Source organism: Pan troglodytes, chromosome 12 (assembly GCF_028858775.2).
Source record: "Pan troglodytes isolate AG18354 chromosome 12, NHGRI_mPanTro3-v2.0_pri, whole genome shotgun sequence".
NCBI classification, from domain to species: domain Eukaryota; kingdom Metazoa; phylum Chordata; class Mammalia; order Primates; family Hominidae; genus Pan; species Pan troglodytes.
The window spans coordinates 14284774-14305513 of record NC_072410.2 but is presented as its reverse complement, the minus strand read 5'-3'; the positions used below and the strand labels follow the sequence as shown (position 1 = coordinate 14305513).

At 38.3% G+C, this 20740-nt stretch overlaps 1 long non-coding RNA gene across 1 annotated transcript; it reads right to left on the bottom strand.

Moving 5' to 3' along the window:
- Nucleotides 1-9078: 9078 nt before the first annotated feature.
- Nucleotides 9079-13835, bottom strand: LOC134807762 (uncharacterized). Its single transcript, XR_010149020.1, has 3 exons — nucleotides 13667-13835; nucleotides 11334-11363; nucleotides 9079-9120 (listed from the first exon to the last, which is right to left on the bottom strand). It is a non-coding gene; the product is annotated as an uncharacterized LOC134807762 (long non-coding RNA).
- Nucleotides 13836-20740: the final 6905 nt, after the last annotated feature.

The following is a 20740-nucleotide window of genomic DNA, read 5'->3' as shown; positions in this document are numbered from 1 at the left end:
ATTTGCAACATTTTCAACATCTTACTCTCAATAGCCACCATGGCCTTTTCTTGTTATGTACAGACCATATAGTCATTAATCATTTTTCTGCATAAGGTTGAATTCATTAGTTTTTAAAGCTGATATAGATTCATAGCTGTTAGTCATAATTAGTTGCTTAAAAGAGTGTGCGGGGGGCAGTGGGGTGATTAATGCCTCATTAGCACCTCTCTGTTTCTTCTAAAATACTAGCAAGCAATTAATGCAATGAGAAAGAGACCACTCATGTTCTGAAGAAACTGACCCATCCTAATAAACTGCTTTAAAAATTGTACTTTGTCCTTCTGAACACAAATTATTGAGCTAGAGCTTGAGACGGTGCTTTTTCCCTGCACATAAAGCAAGCGAATTCAGGGGAAGGTTGCTACATTCTTAATTCCAATCAACAGACATTTATGGTCTCCTCGTTGCATGCCTGCTACTGTGCTTATTATAGGTCATACAAGAGAAGACTATCACGACACCTATCTACAAGGAGCAGAAACCTGTCTTTGAGATGATATGGAAATGTTCACAACCAGGAAGCAGTTAGAAAACAACAGAAGGCTTCGACTGGAGGCATCATTATTAAGCTGGCCAGCTCAGTAGTGCAGGGCTGGCTGGCAGAAGATATGCTCCTTAGACTGGCTGGGAGGTCAGGCTTCCAACCACAGCTCTGCTGCTTACTATATCACCTTGGACTGTGCCCTTCATTTTCCTGAGTCTTTTTTTTTATTTCTCAAAGTCAAGCACTGACAAACTATATGAAAATCACTCCTAACATAGTGCCTGACCATAAAGAACTTTGGACAGAGAATAGTGCCAAACACAGCTTTATTAGGAGATGTGTGCGCTGTGCCCTTTAGGAAGGCTTAGTTGGTGGGGATAGTCAGAGAGAGTCCAGCATGAGAGGAGTTCAGGCTCCTTTCTCTGCTGAATCTCTCCTCATAGCTGGGTATTATGTTCATCGTCAGGCCCACTGAAAGGTGAGAGATGTTGGTGACAAAAGAGCCCTGGTAGTCAGGCCCTCAGATGTGAGTGTGCTAAAGATTCAATAAGCTAATACATGAAAAGTTATCAGCAGGTGCCTGGCACACAGTACACATTCAGTAAACATTAGCTATTATCTTTATTGTTATTATTTAATAATAATTAAGTAATATTATTATTTAATAAAATATCTGGTTCAATATAGGCATTCAAAATATAAGATCATAGTATATATATAAGGAAATATATGAGCGCCTCCAGCCATTTAAAAAGCTTTGCTATAGAAAGAGGCAGTGGAGGCTGGGTGTGGTGATTGACACCTGTAATCCCAGCACTTTGGGAGGCTGAGGTGGGAGGATAACCAGCTCAAGAAATCGAGACCATCCTGGCCAACATAGTGAAACCCCTCTCTACTAAAAAAAAATACAAAAATTAGCTGGGCATGGTGGTACACACCTGTAGTCCCAACTACTTGGGAAACTGAGACAGAAGAATCACTTGAACCCAGGAAGCGGAGGCTGCAGTTAGCCAAAATCGTGCCACTGCACTCCAGCCTGACAACAGAGCGAGACTCCATCTCAAAAATAAATAAATAAATAAATAAATAAATAGAGGCAGTGGAGAGGATTCAGTATTATTTAAGTATACAGGTCTAAACATACTTTAGGGGATGGGGATACTGCATTAGTCCTTGGTGATGAGACTGAGTGGAATCAGTCAGTCTCATCACCAATTTTGCCTATGGCCCCAGCTTCTTTATTGATACGGTCCCTCTCACTCTTAAAAGGATCCCAATTTGGAAGATACTTTGCATAGCCAACCTAGTGTCTAATTATCTAGAATAGAACGGATGATACAGGTGTAAGATGAGAACATGTTGGCGATGGCGAGGAAGATAAGCTGAACATCTGGCCAAAGTGGGGTTCCCTGAGAAGACTGAGACCCCACCAAAATGATATGGGGGAAAAAAATAAAGAGGCTGAAAACCAGCCATTTTAAGTGTTACAGTTTTTCTTTGGACGAGCCTGAATGGGGATCAAGAGAAATTTGAGGACTGGTAAATTCCTTGTTAGAATCAGTAGTTATCTTAAGTAATCTTTAGAGTTGTGTTGACGTATTCTGCGGTACACCTCGCTTTGGCTGTTTTCACCAATCCTTAAAATTCTGATGTTCTACTTACTATTTTGTTCTGGGGAACTCTAAAATCTTAAGTGAACTAAAATGAACTGTTCTTTGAGAATATTTTGAGATTTTACAAAAGTCCATCAGATGGTGGGAGACATGTCAGTCTAAGGTGTTACAAAACCAGAATTAAGATGTACAAAGATGTTCATTGCAGATGTGGTGGGTGGGGACAGCTGCCATCTGCTCATGTGTGGGAGAGTGGGCAGACGAAATATGACTGCACATCCTAGAACTCTATGAAGCACCTAGAAGTGACAGATTAGCTGTGTGCGTCTTGTTATAACTGGATCTTGAAAACAGGCTGCTGAGGGAAAAATTGAGAATCTAATTAATCTATTCAACATGAATTTGGTATTCAAATAAATTTAAGATTTATATGCACAGAACAATTCTACGTAACTGACTAGAATGATGCAAAACAATATGAATCGCCTTAAGCACCTTAGAATATTGAGCTGTGGTGGGTGGTTAGGAAGTGGGCTATGGAAATACAGATAATAAATATATGAGTAAAACATGAGCCTGAAATTTGATGGGCAGGGTGATAAAAAAAATAAGAGATCACAATTTTATTGGAATCTATGCATTGTTAAATAATTTTGCAATCTTGAGCAGAAAAGTCATGTTAAATCAAAATTCTTTTATGGCTATTTTATCTCTGTATCCCTTCAATCAGATGAAAGGGAACAATTACTATTGTAAGTATTGAACACAGCTAGAAAGTTTGGAACATTGTTTTCCAAGGTTTTTTCAGCTCAATCATTATAACAAAATTGAGCTTGAAACTCAGCCTATTAAATTACATCAGGAAATATTTGTTGGTACAATTTCCAATAATATTCTGTCCTACCTAGGTGAACTTTACAAACTTCAAATTCAGAACTGGAAAAAAAAAAGATTCAGATTAAACACTGGGAGAAACTAATCTGCAGCTATTAAAAGAAAAAGAAAGACCAAGATTGAATCATGAAGAAATAAAAATTCTGAATAGATCTGTTACTAGAAAGGAGATTGAATCTCCTAACAAAGAAAAGTCCAGGGCCAGATAGCTTCACTGGAGAATTCTACCCACCATTTAAAGAAGAATAAACACCCATTCTTCTCAAACTCTTTCAAAAAAATTGAAGAAGAGGAACACTCCCAAACTTATTCTATGAGGTCAGTGTTTATTTACCCTGATACCTAAGCCAGAAAAAGACACTGTAAGAGAAGAAAATGACAAATCAATACCTTGATGAATACTGACGTGACAATTCTCAACAAATACTAGCAAACCAAATTCAACAACCATTAGAAGTATTACACATGTGACCATCCTGCAATGCAAGAATGGTTTAATATATAAAAGCTGATAAATATAACATACTACATTAATGGAAGGAAGGACAATAATGCCTCTGTCACCTCAATTAAAGCAGAAAATTATTTGACAAAATTTAACACAGTTTCATGATTTTAAACAACTCTTAATGAATTAGGAACAGAAGAAAATTACCTCAATATAAAAGAAGACCATTTATGAAAAGCCCACAGCTAACACTTAATGTTGAGAAACTGAAAGCTTCTCCTTTCAGATCAGGAACAAGACAAAGATGCCCAGTCTCGCCACTTCTGTTCAACATAGTACTGGATGTCCTAGCCAGAACAATAAGTCAAGGAAAAAAAAAAAAAAAACATTGGAATCAGAGACGGAAAAGTAAATTTAACTCTGTTTACAATGACATAATCTTTTGAGTAGAATACTCTAAAGATTTCACACAAAAAACTCTATTAGAACTAAAACAACAATGCAGCAAATCAGTTGCATTTCAATACACTACCAATGAACAGCCTGAAAAAACAACTAAGAAACTAATCTCATTTACAATAGCATCAAAAAATATAATAAAATGTTTAGGAATAAACTCAACCAAAGAGGCATGAGACAGGCACTGAAAACTACAAAGGACTGCTGAAAGAAATTAAAGAAGACACAAATAAGTGGAAAGATATCCCATCTTTATTGACTGGAAGACTTTATATTGTTAAAATGTTCATACTATTCAAAGTGATCTACAGATTCAATGGAATCCCTAACAAAATCCCAATGGCATTTTTTTCAAAATTGGAAAAAAATTTTCAAAATTATTTTAAAAATGCTAAAATTTATATTTACCTCAAAGAACCCCAAATAACCAAAACAATCTTGAGAGAGAGAAACAAAGCTGGAGGCCTCACACTTCCTGATTTCAAAACATATTACAAAGTTACAATATTCAAGTAGTATGGTAGGAACATACAGTCATGTAGACATATGAAAGAGAAGCTTACATATATCATTGAGTGACCTTTAACATGAATGCTAAAACATAAAAGAGTGCAGTTCAGAAGGGCCAGTTAGCACAGGATAGCCATCCCTCACTTAGGGTCACAGTAATCCTTCCAACTGCATGTTCCTACAATATAACTGCCTAAATACAGATTTACTTTTGCACACCTCTTTCCAAAATAATGAGTGTTTATTTAAATTTATAAAAGTCATTCCTTTTAGGAAATAGTAACAAAAAGGAAAGTAGCCTTTGGGGAGGGAGAGGGCCCAGTGGTGGGGAGGGACTTTGCAGGGCCGCTTTGGGTGCAATGTTTCAGATTCCAGACATAGACCTGCATGGGGAAGATGAGAAAGGAAAGGTCAGCGGCTGGAGACAAAATCAGAAAAGGAGAGATAAACAATGCAAGATCCCCTTGGCATATTAAATAAAATAAATCCACTCCATCATTTCAGAGGAATTTTCAGGTAGAAGATTAGTAAATAAGAGATGATAAGGATACATTTCATTTTACATATCTAGTATTATAAGTTTCAGGTATGCAAAATACTAATGATAGCCTCTTTTTTCTCTTATATTATTAGGTAACATAATCGTACATATATATGGGATACAGTGACATTTTGACACTAGTGATAGCCTTTTTATTTAACATGGTACCATTATTTTAATAAATGTCAAACTATTTTAAACTGTTTTTGTAGTTTTTCTCATAAGCAGGGAGCACCAAATATTATTACCCTATAACATATATAAGGTCCTCAACCTCGAATTTTCTACTGTGGGATTTTGGGATATAACACTTGTAGTTGGAAAAGGAATGTTTTTCCATGATTCCTGTTCATAATGACAACAGGCATATCAGAACATCACATTCACACATGCACACCCCCCCACACACACACCACACAAACCAAACACACACATACACATATCCCAAAACCCAACACACATAGGCACACACACATACACACACACCCCACACCAGGCAGACCAAACACACATATACACACAACACACAACACACACAGGCACACACACACATGCACACTCCCCCCCACCAGACAGACCAAACACACACACACATCCCAAAACACAACACACACATGCACACATACTCCCACACAAGAAAAACCAAACACACACACACACCCCCCAACACACACGTACACACTCCACATCAAGCACACAAAACACACACACCCCAACACACTACACACATGCACACCCACACCAGACAAACCAAACACACACACACACCCCAACACACACACATGCATACACTCCACATCAGGCACACGAAAATCACATACACACCCCAACAGACAATACACACATGCACACACTCCATATCAGACACATCAAACACACACACACTGAAACACAACACACACGATTATATTCAATGTATTTTGCGGGGAGAAGAAATTGTATACTAGATACAAGAAATATTTTTATAAAATTTGGTAACACTTTCAGGATCATGAATAGATAATTGCAGATTATATAAAATATTCCCCCTCCAGAATGACACATTCTACAGTCTTCCTGTCACAGGTTCACAGATGCTGGGTGCCCGGTTTTATAACTACCAGCTTTATTGCATAAAAAATAGCATCCCATTCATCTTAGACATTGTACTAGGTACTTTTAAAAATGTTCCCTATTTAATCTTCACAGGAAATATTATAAGACAGGGACTGTGAATCCCAGATTTACAGATGTTAAACCGAAACTTAGATAAGTGAAAAGTTGAGCTTCCCTTGCTGAAGGCTCCAGAAGTCCCCTATAGATATCCTCAGGGCAGCGCTCTGGCCAAGGGCAAGTCTAAGGATGTACACAGCAAACAGTCATGCTTACACAGAAAACAGGCTGTTCCGGAGATCCTGGGTTCATTTGGGACAGCTAGAGGGAGGACTGGAGCTGAGTAGAAAGGTGAAGGTAAAGGTGAAGTCCCTCCCAAGGACCCCTTGACCCTGACACTCCCTGAAATTTTCTCAGCTTCGTTGGGATTAAAATCTAAATCTGCCTGTATGCAAAGTCAATACATTTTGTAGAGAAGAAATCTGCCATCAGAATTGAGAAAAACGAGACTCATTTTGCATTTTTGTGTCAAAGCTCATCTGCAAGTTTTATAATCACTCTTTCTGAAAATTAGAACAATAAAAGGCACTTACGGGTAACATTAATTTTCTAAATTCCATCATTTGAGGACAGTGGGAAGCTGAGACACTAGAGCAGGTGTTCAGAAGTTTGCAGTAAATGGTATCATTCCTTCAGCGTTTCTACTACAACAGTCAAGAGTCAGTGTACGGTCTCCTGTTTCTGGAGCTGTACATCTTCAGATTTCCATTCCATTTATTCACCAAATTTAGACTTTCATAGTCAAGGTCACTGCCTTGATTAATGACTCAAAAGTTAAAATGAAAGTTACAGGCAAGAGAAAGAGGAAGCGGCGGTTTGCACTGGGAGGTGGGCAGCACGGGCGGCACAGCAGCACTTCACTAAGGATAATACACTCGCCTGATGAAGATCAATGATGCAGATCTCCCAGCCATTAGTATTCGCTGGCAGTTCATCTCAAATGGAGAGATTGATAGCACCAGCTATTTCTTTGAGAAAAGTTACACAGTTTGACATACTTCCTGTCTCTCTTTTCCCCCGGAGGCTCTCGAACACCACAATTAGGGAAAATTACTGTGTTAAAGGCAAGCAGTACAAAAATCCGGTTTTCTTTGTCCTGTTGGCAACTCTCTGCTTTCTCGTCATTTATTTTTACTTGTATTCTGTGAATAAAAGGGCTAATTTTCTAACAAAACTCCCCTGACAGTTCATTTAATGGCAAATGCTTTACGGATGCAGCCTCAGCAGAGTGATAGTGGTTAAACTGCTGTGTTTACTATGTTTGAAAGACTCCCAATAATACCTGCTCTCAAAAATGGGTATGAGTCAACCAAGATATAACCAAATGTTAGGCATAGCCTTTCAGATCAGAAAGTTTTCCTGACGTTTTTGATGAACGCTGAAATTTTTTTCTCCATGTTATTTCTTGCATGTTTGCATGTTATGATTGCCACACGGACCCTAAATTAAGTCAAACCAATTTAATTCACTTTTAGCAGATGTGATTTCTGTGCTGATCAGTTGCACATACAATACAGCTTTGTCAAAATGTAAAGCAAAGAAAATCTAGGGTTTGTGGATGTTAAAGGGGAGAGTGAAGATCAAAAAAGAAAGTGCAAAGAGTGCCCAAGGACAGTGGGAGGGCAGAGCAAGGCGGCAGTGCAATGGGAAGCAGTGCTGGTGACATCATCTGTGGGGCCAGTACAAAATAAATACGCAAGGCACCTTGTTCAAAACGTATTAAGAATTTCAAGATGGTCACAGTAGAGCGTAAAGCCAAGAATAGAGTTGCATAAAACTGCACAGGTAGGCCAGGCGCAGTGGCTCACACCTGTAATCCTAGCACTTTGGGAGGCTGAGGCAAGTGACTCACTTGGGGCCAGGAGTTTCAGACCAGCCTGGCCAACATGGCAAAACCCCATCTCTACTAAAAATACCAAAATAAAATTAGCTGGATTAGCTGGGAGTGGTGGCGTGTGCCTGCAGTCCCAGGTATTCGGGAGACTGAGACATGAGAATCACTGGAACCCGGGAGGTGGAGGCTGCAGTGAGCCAAGATCACACCACTGCACTCCAGCCTGAGTGACAGAGTGAGACACTATCTCAAAAACAAGAATAAAAAAAGAAACAAAACAAAAAAACTGCAGAGGCAGCATGCTTAGGAAGCAGCTCTGTAGGGAAGGGATGAGAAAGGAGAGCGCATATCACCTTGTACCCAGAAAGGTCTGTGTGTCAAAGGACACTATCAGCAAAGTAAAAGGCAACCTACAGAACAGGAGGAAATGTTGGCAAATCATATATCTGAAAAGATGTTGGTGTCAAAAATATATAAAGAATTCCTACAACTCAACAATAAAAGATACATATAACAACTAAAAAGTGAGCAAAGGCTATGAGAAGATTCTCAACAACAATAATCATTAGACAAATGTAAATCAAAGCCACAATGAGATATCACCTCACACCATTAGGATGGCCACTATCAACAGAGAATTCAGAAAATAGCAAGTGTTGGTGGGAATGTGGAGAAACTGCAACTCCTGTGCACTATTAGTGGGAATGTAAAATGGTGCAGCCACTATTGAAAACAGTATGGAGGTTCCTCAAAAAATTAGAGACAGATTTACCATATGATCCAGCAATCCCACGTGTGTGTGTGTGTGTGTGTGTGTACACAAAGGAATTGAAAACAGGATCTCGAAGAGATGTTTGCATGCCCTTGTTGATAGCAGCATTATTAATAATAACCAAGAAGTAGAAGCAAAGCAAATGTCCATCAGCAGATGAAAGGATAAACAGAATGTGGTGTGTGTATATAAAATGAAAATGGAATATTATTCAGTCTTAGAAAGGAAAGTCTGACACATGCTACAACACGTATAAGACTCGAGGACACTATGCCAGTCACAAAAAGACAATTGCTGTATGATCCCACTTATATGAGGTACCTGGGGTGGTTGAATTCAGAGACAGAAAGTAGCATGGTGGTTGCCAGGGGCTGCAGGGAAGAGGGAGAAGGGAGAAGAGAAGCTGTGGCTTAATGGGTATAGAGTTTCAGTTTTATAAACAAATAGTTCTAAAGACTGCAAAACAATGAGAATGCCCTTAACACCATAGAACTGTACACTCAAAAATGGTTAAGATCATAAATTTTGTTATGTGAATTTAACCACAATTTAAAAATAACAGAAATATTTAAAACAATAAATGACATCGCAGACTAGTTCTCAAAGGTTACATCCCCTCTTAAACTGGCACTGCACCACTTACCTCCTTAACAGAACTACCGTGTTTTGGCTCATGGGCTAAAGCATATGTTTTCTAAGAAATCCATGTTGCTTCCCTTGCCGAGAAAAAAAACATACACAGTACCCCTTTGGTTCGAGGCTTCTGCTGGGTTTCAGTCCACTTCCTATGTACCTCATTTCCTGGAATCCCAGAGAACTCCTAAACTCAGAAGTTGATCCTTTCTCTCATGACTTTCCAAGTTTGCATTCACCTCTTTTAGCCTAAAGTGGTAGGAAAACGGGGATAGAGATGCTTCATTCTCCTGAGAGACCTCTACGAAATCACTGAATCTGCCAGGAAAAGGTGTATATATTCTACCAGTTTATATTATAAATATACATACTATTCACCCTGCATCACTGTTGTCTTCTGTCTGCATATTTAGCTCTATGCAGCTTTCAGAGCAATCTTTGCAGTGGGAAAGAATATATTCAGATTCCAAGTTCTGGGAGTTTAGAATGCATAGCATCAGTTTTGCTGTCATGTATGTAATATCCATTCTTCTGGGGTTGATCCCAGGGCTCCCTTGCCCTTCCCCTACAACTGGGGTGTCCTCTCATGCCCATGGTGCTATCCCAGTTTGTTTGGGTTTTGTTTGTTTGTTTGTTTGTTTGTTTTTGAGACAGAGTTTCGCTCTTATCGCCCAGGCTGGAGTGCAATGGCAAGATCTCAGCTCACTGCAACCTCCGCCTCCTGGGTTCAAGTGATTTTCCTGCCTCAGCCTCCCGAGTAGCTGGGATTACAGGCACGTGCCACCACGCCCAGCAAATTTTTGTATTTTTACTAGAGATGGGGTTTCACTATGTTGGCCAGGCTGGTCTCAAACTCCTGGCCTCAGAAGATCCACCTGCCTCGGCCTCCCAAAGTACTGGGAATATAGGCATGAGCCACCACACCTGGCCTTATTCCAGTTTTCATACTCAGTTTAGCCTTTAGTTTCCAAGAAATGCTCCCAGAGCATCCAAGCCTTCCCATGATCCCTGGCCCATTTGTCTGAGAGAGATTGTGCAAAGGGATCCATTGAAGCATAGCAAGCAAGTATAACCTCTATTTGCAGTTATATTTAAAATTTTATCCTTTTAAAGTAATTGTTCAGTTTTTGTGCTTGTTTTATGAGGTACGTGTATGATGTTTTGTTTTAAGAAGTACAATAGAACATTTATATAATTTATATAAAATAAATGTGTGTATATTGAGGAAGAAGGTGCTTTTTAAAAAATAGGGGTGCAGGTAAAATATATTGGAACAATGAAGGCACAGTCTCCTTGACAAGTCTTTGGCGCTCAGCCTTGTTCTCTGATGATCCAAGGGTTGGCTGAAGTCCTGCTTTAAACTGAATGGCCCACTGAGAAGCGTGACTATTAAATGTCAAGAGGTTCTGCTACTCTGCTCCAATCCTCAGCTAAGACTTGATTTGGTGTTAAAATCAATCCAGTGGGATCCAAGACTTCTATATCCCTTTGCATCGCTACATCCCATTCCTCACTCTCAGCCTCCAGTAGAAAAGCAGTTTGATGGAGGTTAAATCTCTTAGCCCTTCTCTGCTAATCCAGACTGCAGAACCCCCACATTATCTGAAAAACCCTTATCAATCGTGACGGTTTTATGCCTTACAGGCTGCTGGATATGTGTGTGTGTGTGTGTGTGTGTGTGTGTGTGTATAGAGGGAAAGGGAAGACTGTGAAATATAGCAAAAAGTAAGAAAATGGACTTGGGGTGGAGGTTAGGTGTAGCCACACTTTACCTACATTTTGCTGCTTTACAATTTGCTGAAAGGCCCCCTTATACCTCCCCGTTAGCACCCTGTATTTATGCTTCTAAAACACATCTCGTATCCTCCCTTCCACTTTGGCGCCACACCTGACCAACCATGATGGGGCTATGGAAGGAATGAGGTGCCAGAAGTTACACTACTGAACTTACATGACAGTAGCCGTGGTCTCATTTCAGTCTCTGAAAAATAAAATTCATCCCATCATCTCCCATTTCATATTAACCCCAAGTCTTGAAACTGGTTCAGAAGTACATTTTACTCACTTCTATGTCTATATGAGGAATGTTCTAGAAATGAATATTAAATGGTATTGCCAACAAATATCATATTTCTATTATCTGATGCAATAAATCCTGCCAGATTATATAATACCCCGCTGTTCATTTTCAAGATAATAAGATGATAAGAAGATATAAGAGCTATAAGTGGTAACAAGTTAATCACTCCTGAATCTGCACCAAGATGTGAGCAATTTTTACTTAAATTTTGGCAAAGTCTTAAATATTTTTCCTTCATATCCAATTTTCAGGTTTAATTAGTGTTGGAGCTAGACTCAAGTAAATGGAAGACTTTCCTGGCATCAAAGATAGTTAATTCTGAAGAATAGACTGAAAGGGAAATGGCGTGATGGTGTCCTTGGCCTGAATATGCAGTCCTGGCACCTCAAAGTTTTAATCTCCCCAAGGGACCTGGCCTTAGGGAGTAGAGCAGATACCTCTCTATGTCATGGATTTCCTGTCAGTCCCAGTTTTATCCACTCTACACCTTAGGGGATCCTTTTCAACATGACATCAGTTGTTGACTACTCTTAGAAAAATGACTGTGATAAATAAAAAATGACAAATCATTTGAAAGAACCATTTTTAGACTAGTATTTAAACCATGTTAGCAGAAGGGAAAGTTGAAAAATCGTGAAATTTCACTTCACCTTCCATGACAGGACTTGAAAGGCTAATTCAGAGCCAGACAGAACGTAACTGCTATGGACACTAAGAAGTTGAGTCAGACTGCACCGTCTGCCTGGGGCCCGGCATTATGCTCAGCAAGGTTATAGCTGTTACCCCAAACAACAGCTCTGCCATTCTTAAGAGTAAGGTATTATCAGTCCTGTTCTTACATGAGAGGCTAAGGCACAAACATGGAAGTAACTTCCCATCGTGTTAGTGAAGTGCGACAATTTAAGTCGATCACCTCAAAACCCAAACACTTTCCTACTGGGTGGACTCCAGTTGTAGGGCAAAACTAAAGCTGGGAAGAACTCACAGAAAATCAGAGGTTGGCACACTGAGATAGCAAAGGGCTTCCCTGAGCCACAGAATACGGGGGGAGAGTTGATCTCCTTTTGTAGCAAGAAGTAAAGGAAGAGGCCGGGCGTGGTGGCTCATGCCTGTAATCCCAACACTTTGGGAGGCCAAGGAAAGTGAATCACTTGAGGTCGGGAGTTTGAGACCAGCCTAGCCAACATGGTGAAACCCGTCTCTACCAAAAATATATTTTAAAAAAAATTAGCTGGGTGTGGGGGCACACGCCTGTAATCCCAGCTACTTGGGAGGCTAAGGCAGGAGAATCACTTGAACCTGGGAGGCGGAGGTTGCAGTCAGCCGAGATCCTGCCAATGCACTCCAGCCTGGGAGACAGAGCGAGACTCTGTCTCAAAAATAAATAAATAAATAACTATTTAAACAAAATTTAAAAAGGAAATAAAGGAAGAGGTTAAAATAAGTCCAAAATGCATCCTGATGTTATTGGCCCTGGGTTAAGGTACCAGTGAAGAGAAACTAAATCATGGGACTCATCAGGGGCAAAAGAAGGCTTAGGTAGAATCAGTGATGGAAATCCACCCCAGCAATATTTAGAATTAATTGTTTTCTCTTCTTACCTAATAAAAATAGAAGTAGGATATTCTTTAAAAGAGAAAGCTATTTCCAAGTGAAACTATTTGAAGTTGAAAAATAATGTTTTTATACTATCTGTGCTAAACTATGTCTATCTGAAATGTACACCTATGCTACTTGGGGAGCATGAAAATGCAAGGCAAAAATAGTGCTGACTTCCTTGCTGCTGAAACTCGCTAGTGTGTTCATGATTGCTATAGAAATACCTGCCGTAAACTGTTGGGGGACACTCAAATTAGGCCATTTCAAGATTTGTGCAGACCATAAATATTCAGTAATAAGTGTTCGTGTTTAATGGCTCTGGGAGATCTTGCCAAGTGCCCTATGTTTTTGGCAAGTACCTGCCCTAGATTTAACATCTACTTATGAGCATGACTATTTCTATTTTATTTGTTTCGAGAAAACTAAGAGTTTTCTGCCTTCTGCGCCTTCAGACAGAACAGACTTTGCAAGTTTGTTCCTGAGGGCTGTGCTAAAAATACAAGGCTGCTTTCCAATTACATAAAACCAAATCACACACAGAGAAATGAAGACAACTCCCTCCCACCCCACAAATGCCTAGAGTGGCTACAGCCTACCTCACCAACCTTAGTTTCCATCATTCCACTCTTGGCATCTTCTGCTTCCAGGGGCTGAACTGCTCTGAGGGCTCTGCACAGAACCTGCACATCATCTCTGCACCCACTGTCCTGCTCCTGGAACGCTGTCCCTGCACACCTCCTGGGGTGCACCAACTCTTCACCCTGCCTCGTGGATGCCATTCCTCACGTGGAGCGTTTCCTCTGTCTGAGCATTTCAGGTGGAAGTAATTTCTCTCCTCAGAATTTCCATTTTCCTCTCATCAATAATACTTGCTTATTATCCAAAATTTGGAAACAATAAAGAAAAACAAAGGAGAGAGTTGGAAAGAAAAGCAAAAAATGATGGAGAGAGAGCAAAAGGAGTGGAAAGAGAACATAAGCAGAAGGAAATAAATAGAAAAGGTGACAAAAAAGAAAAACTCCTCTATAAAAATATATTATGTTGGATTTTCTCTTTTATATTCATTTGATTTATATTTGAGTGTAGTTGTAATTTGTGCTAAGTGTACACTTTTCTATGCTGTCAACCCCTACTCAAGCCCTAACCCCCACACAAACATAACACGGACACATAAAACTGTCTCAAAAGATCACTTTTAGTAATATAATATTTTATGGCTACGTAATTTTCTACCTCTGAGCAATGTCATGATTCACATACTCATTTCCTCTTCTGTGGTGTGCACAGATAATTTTCAATTTCTTTTTTTTTTTTTGCAAATTACTTTGTCTGAAGTTCTCTTATGCAATATGAAATAAGGTAAAGAGCTTGGCATTTGGAATTTGATCTGAGTTCAGTTGCTGGGTCTGCCACAGAGTGGTTACATGACTTTTGACAAACCACTTACCTCTCTCAGCCAGTGTTCTTTTTTATCTTAAAATGAAAATTGTGATTAATAGTTTCACTAGATGCATTTGATCATATCTGTGAGCCCCAGCTTCCTAATCATACTCTTACAGCAGAGACCTATTTGATAGCCAACACAAAGCCATTGAGTAGCTATGATTGTGCCTGCCCAATCTAAGCAGGGTAAGAAAAAATGGTGTGGTGCTGCATATTATCAAAGCAAAACATTACTTATGTTTATGGTTTATATTCCCTTACAGGTTAGCATCCCTAGATCCCTGTATCTGTTTTCATTTTTTCTCTAACTTGGAGGGTGGAGGATTCGGTAAATAGTAATTGAATAAATTAAGAGAGTAAATCTTTTGCTAAATAACATAGAACCAACAGAAATAGTAAGCTGCAAGTAAAAACAAACATTTATGGAGTGACTAGTATACGCCGTAATCTGTGCTATGCAAAAGAAGAGTAATTGTTGCCCACCTGGCTACAATTCAGCACCTCCTTTAGTTGCCTCTGCATTGTGGCTTAATATGGAAAATTAATACTTCCAAACTGATCCCAACTCACAAGTTCTTGATAATGATAGCATTTGAATAGCATTTTTCTATTACATGTTCTTCTATTGAAAAAAACACTGTGGTGACGCTCCTGAGTCTCTGCCATTCGGTCTTCAAATTTTTAGAAGGTTTAAATGAAATCTGGGGCTTTTCTAACACGTCCTTAAGATGACTGCCTGTTACCTTCCCTTTGTAGTAAGCTCCCCACTTATATGTCTGTTTTTTCCTGATGACCTGGCAATCTGCAAACCCAATTTTTCTGCTCATTCCCCTTGTGAGCTCAGGAACCACTGTACCATTGCTACCCAACAGCGGGTGAGTGAGGCTTCAAAGAGGTAGCATCCTTTCGAATTCTGATATGTGGGACAGGTAGATTCTTACTGTCTGTGACTACTACGTGCCACCAAGAACTTCCCACTGGTGATGCCAAAAACGTGGAGTCACAGATGGAGCAGTCTATTTAAAATGGAGTTACTGGAACTGACAGTAGCAGCAGATTAAAATTCAAGGAGCTGCGAAAACACAGGACAGAAATCATATTTAGATAATTCATCATTAAAAATCAAATGATGGCTAATGCTTGCAAGAGGAGATGTGAAAACTGTACAGAACACCAAATGCAAATACACTCCAGGCAGACAACCCTCTCCTCCCAGCGAATACCTGATCAGCAAGGCAGGTCCCACAGAAGGGGGCGAGCTAGAGGGATAGTTATGATTATTCTTGGTGGCCAGAGAGATCCCAGGTCTACTCCTCTCCTGGGTAACACAGGTAGAATGTTGATTGCAGATAAAAGCTGATATAAGAACTATTCTAAGACATAAACTTCCATCTGTGCAATCTTATTCTAATAGGAAAAGCAATAAGGAAATCTCACCGTATTAGTCTACTAAAGCTGCCATAGCAAAATATCACAGCCCAGGTGCCTTAAACAAGAGAAATGTATCTTCTTATGGGTCTGGAGGCTGAAAGTCCAAGATGAAGGTAAAGGTTGGTTTCTGGTGAAGGCTTTCTCTCTAGTTTATAGAACACCACCTTCTTGCTGTTTTCTCAACTGCCCTTTGCTCTGCAGGGAAAGAGAGAGAGAGAGAGTGAGAGAGCCCTCTTGTCTCTCTTTCTCTTCTTAGAAGGACACTAGTCTATTGAAACCTTACCCTGATGACCTCATTAAACTTTACTTAACTCCCTAAAGACCCTATCTCCAAATATAGTCATGTTGGAGGTTTGATCTTCAACATAAAAATTTGGAGATAGACACAATTCAATCTATAACACTCACAAATTCTATGTTGACCACTTGGAAAATTCATTTGAAACTAGTGAAATGACTCACTTTTTGTTCCGTAGTTATCCAGCTTCTGAAGGGACAACTGCCAATAGAGCTCTAAACTGGACTGTGAATTTCAATGCCTTCTTCAGCATCCTTGGTCCTAAAAACCCTGGAAATTAAAGGTGGGACTCTCATGCATCTTCAAACTCCTAAAAGTATGACCACATCTAGCTTTTTATTATTTATGCCTGCTAACACTCACCCATTTGATGTTTACACCTTAGGCTAAGCGCTAATACTATACACAATCAACAAATATTTATTTAACAATCTATTCCACCTGTGATTCTTCATGAGGTGTTTTTAAAATTTATGAGAGTGATTTTTGGCAGTTGGAACAATTGAGAGACCCTACGAGAATGCAGTGATTGCGATTGAGGTATGCTACACTTCATGCAAAATACAGAATAGTCTCATACAGCGAAGCATTATTTTGCATTCTGCTCAACTTTCAAACAACCCAAGGAAAATTTATATGAGTGAAAAAAATCTATTTAAAATTATGTGAGCTAGAACCTAACTCTGTTTGTTTGTTTGTTTGGTTGGTTGGTTGGTTTTTGAAACAGAGTCTCGCTCTCTCGCCCAGGCTGGAGTGCAGTGGCACGATCTCGGCTCACTGCAAGCTCCACCTCCCAGGTTCAGGCCATTCTCCTGCCTCAGCCTCCCAAGTAGCTGGGACTACAGGTGGCCGCCACCACGCCCATCTAATTTTTTGTATTTCACCGTGTTAGCCAGGTGTTAGAGACAGGGTTTCACCGTGTTAGCCAGGACCTAATTCTGTTTTTATATAAAAATCATAAAAATGTTGCATGTTTTTATTATACACTGAATTTTCCAGGAATGCAATGCTGTATAAGTTAAAGAAAATTTGTATTTTGCTTTATTCAGAACTTTCCAAAGTTCTGTTCACTATTTTGGAAAATCATATCTCCTGGACAGGATCACTTGTGGTATTTGGGTAGTCTGTATTTGCTACTTTCTCAGTCACTGCATTACATATATTTAAGACTCGCTACCTATGTCTTCTACCGTAATTGTGTCTAAGCACTTACTTATTGAAATATATATCATGCCACAAGTTATTGTCATTCTATTTCTCCAATAAAATACAATGAGGGGATTTTATTGATTTTGAAATCAAGGGTATAGATTCATTATGTTATCTATGATTTTCATTTCAGCACAGTAATGGGACCATTTAAAAATACAGGCATCTCCCATTTTGTCATTAATTCACTTCCTAAAATCAGACATTCTTTACAAAAATGCAAACTAGAAATATTTCTTCCTTAGCTTGAATGTAAAAAAAATGCAGTGTGTTGTATATTAAGTCAAAATGCCTAACCAATTTCTTAGCACAATGAAAACACAGTAAAATATTTTACAGAAATAACAAACTATAATGTTAGGATAAAACTTCTCACAAAATTACTTTTTGATCACAAAACAACTAGTATTGTTAAATATATATATATAGTTGCTCTTTGTACAGTTACATATACAGGTTGCATGCTGAACTGTAAATACTATGTGACAGCAAGGCAAATAATAGACAATAAATGAATTAGAAAAATCCAAACAAAGCCTCCAAAAAATCAATGTTATGTAACAAACTATGAATACTCTTAAATAATTAAAGTGGAAGCTTGAAATATGAAGAAAGCTGAGAATTGAAGCAATCATTTTTTCACTGGTGAAAAAAGGTAATAGAATAGAAAATCTGGGTAGTGAAAAGGCAATGTCAAGCATAGTAACAGAATCAACATTGTATTAGTAGTTCCATCTCATGCAATAACACAAAATTAATAATAAATAAGATTCTATAGATAAACTATTAGCATCAATAAGTAAATATAGCAAATTCCCTATGCCTAAGGTGAACCATCAAAAATCTAATGTATTTCTATATACAAACAAAAGGCAATTAAAAAATACAATTTAAAAATAATACCACTTACAATACAATAAAGAAATATCAAATATCTGGAACTAAATACTACTTTACAGAAAACTAAATAGTACATTTTGCATAAACTAAAGATCCTATATCAACAAAAAATATACAATGTTCATGAATATGGAAGACCCAGTGTGCCAGATACATTATTTCTTCAAGTGATGACAGTTTCCCTTATCAAGAATTTGTGTTAGAAAATTGACAAGCTAATTCTACATTTCATATGGTGGACTTAGATTAACAGGTAGACTTATTAAAGCCACAGCAATCAAGAAAGTGTGAAATTAGTGCAAAGACAGATAAATCAACAGATTGAACAAAATAAAAAATGCAGAAAAAGACAAACATACAAGTAGTTACTTGGTTTATAACAAAGGTTCTAATGCAGTACAGTGAGGAAAGGATGATCTTTTAAATAAATAATACTGAATCAATTGGATAGGAATATGGAGAAAATAAATTTTTACCTCTACCTCACACTAGGTGAACTGTATACCTAATAAAAGGTAAAAACAATAAAATTTCCAGAAGATAATGTAGAATGACATCTGTATAATATCTTCATGGCCTTAGTGTAGTCAAATATGTCTTAAATAAAATTTAAAAATAAGAATTAACACATGAAAAATTTAGACAGATTGGACTTTTATAAAAATTATGACCTTTTTGTCAAAAGATACCATTAAGAACATGAAAAATTAATTCAGAGAATGGGAGACAGTATTTGCTATATATATACAAGATAAAAAGCTTATACAGTAATATATAAAGAAATATTAAAAATTCAGGAAACAACCTATGCTGGAGAGGATGCGGAGAAATAGGAACACTTTTACACTGTTGGTGGGAGTGTAAATTATTCAACCATTGTGGAAGACAGTGTGGTGATTCCTCAAGGATCTAGAACTAGAAATACCATTTGACCCAGCAATCCCATTACTGTGTGTATACCCGAAGGATTATAACTCATTCTACTGTAAAGACACATGCACACATATGCTTATTGTAGCAGTGTTCCCAATAGCAAAGAGTTGGAACCAGTGCAAATGCCCATCAATGATAGACTGGATAAAAAAAAATGTGGCACATATACACCATGGAATACTATGCAGCCATTAAAAGGATGAGTCCATGTCCTTTGCAGGGACATGGATGAAGCTGGAAACCATCATTCTCAGCAAACTAACACAAGAACAGAAAACCAAACAGCACATATTCTCACTCATAAGTGGGAGTTGAACAATGAGAACACATGGACACAAGAAGGGGAACATCACACACCAGGGGCCTGTCAGTGGGTGGGGGGCTAGGGGAGGAATAGTATTAGGAGAAATACCTAATGTAGATGATGGGTTGATGGGGGCATCAATCCACCATGGCACGTGTATGCCTATGTAACAAACCTGCACTTTCTGTGCATGTATCCCAGAACTTAAAGTATAATAAAAAAAAAAGAAATTGTCAAAATCAGTAATTAAAAGATAATCAATTTAATTTTTAAGTGACTGAAGTACTTAGACACTTCTTTAAGGGAGATATCAAAGTGCCAATAAAAATTAAAATGTGCTTAACCTCATGAGTAATCATTGAAATGTTAATAAAAACCACAATGAGATACCACTTCACACCCATGCAATTAACTAATACTGAAAAAGATAAAAGCAACAACAAAACAAAAACACCGATGATATCAAACAGTGATGGCTAGAATACTTAGCCATTATTGGTAGAAGAAAAAATTGGTAAAACTGCTTTGGATGTTTTTTGGCAATACCTATTAAAATATATATGTGGCTGGGTCCAGCGACTCATGCCTGTAATCAAACACTTTGTGAAACTGAGGACAGAAGATTGCTTGAGCCCTTAAGTTTCAGACCAGTGTGAGCAACAAGGTAGATGCTGTCTCTACAAAAAAAAAAAAAAAAAAAAATTAGCCAGGCACTGTAGTGGACACCTATGATCTCAGCTACTCGGGAGACTGAGGTAGGAGGATTGTTTGTGCCAGGGAGATAGAGGCTGCCGTGACCCATGATTGTGCCACAGTACTCCAGCCTAGGCGACAGAGCAAGACTCTGTCTCAAAAACATTTATAAGTAAGAGATAAGAATAAAAATATATGTACTTTATGAACCAGCAAGTCCATCCCTGGCAATATATTCAAAAATATTGCATATCTATGTTCACCAAAAGACATATACAAAAAAATTCACGGCTGAATCACTCATAAAGTGATAAATAGGAAATGATACAAATGTCCACCAATAGTAGAATAAAAATATAGTGACACATTTATATAATGAATTACTATATCGAAGTGAAAAAGAACTACCACTACACTAAACACAAATAAATTATATAAATATAATGTCAGACAAAAGAAGCCTAATGG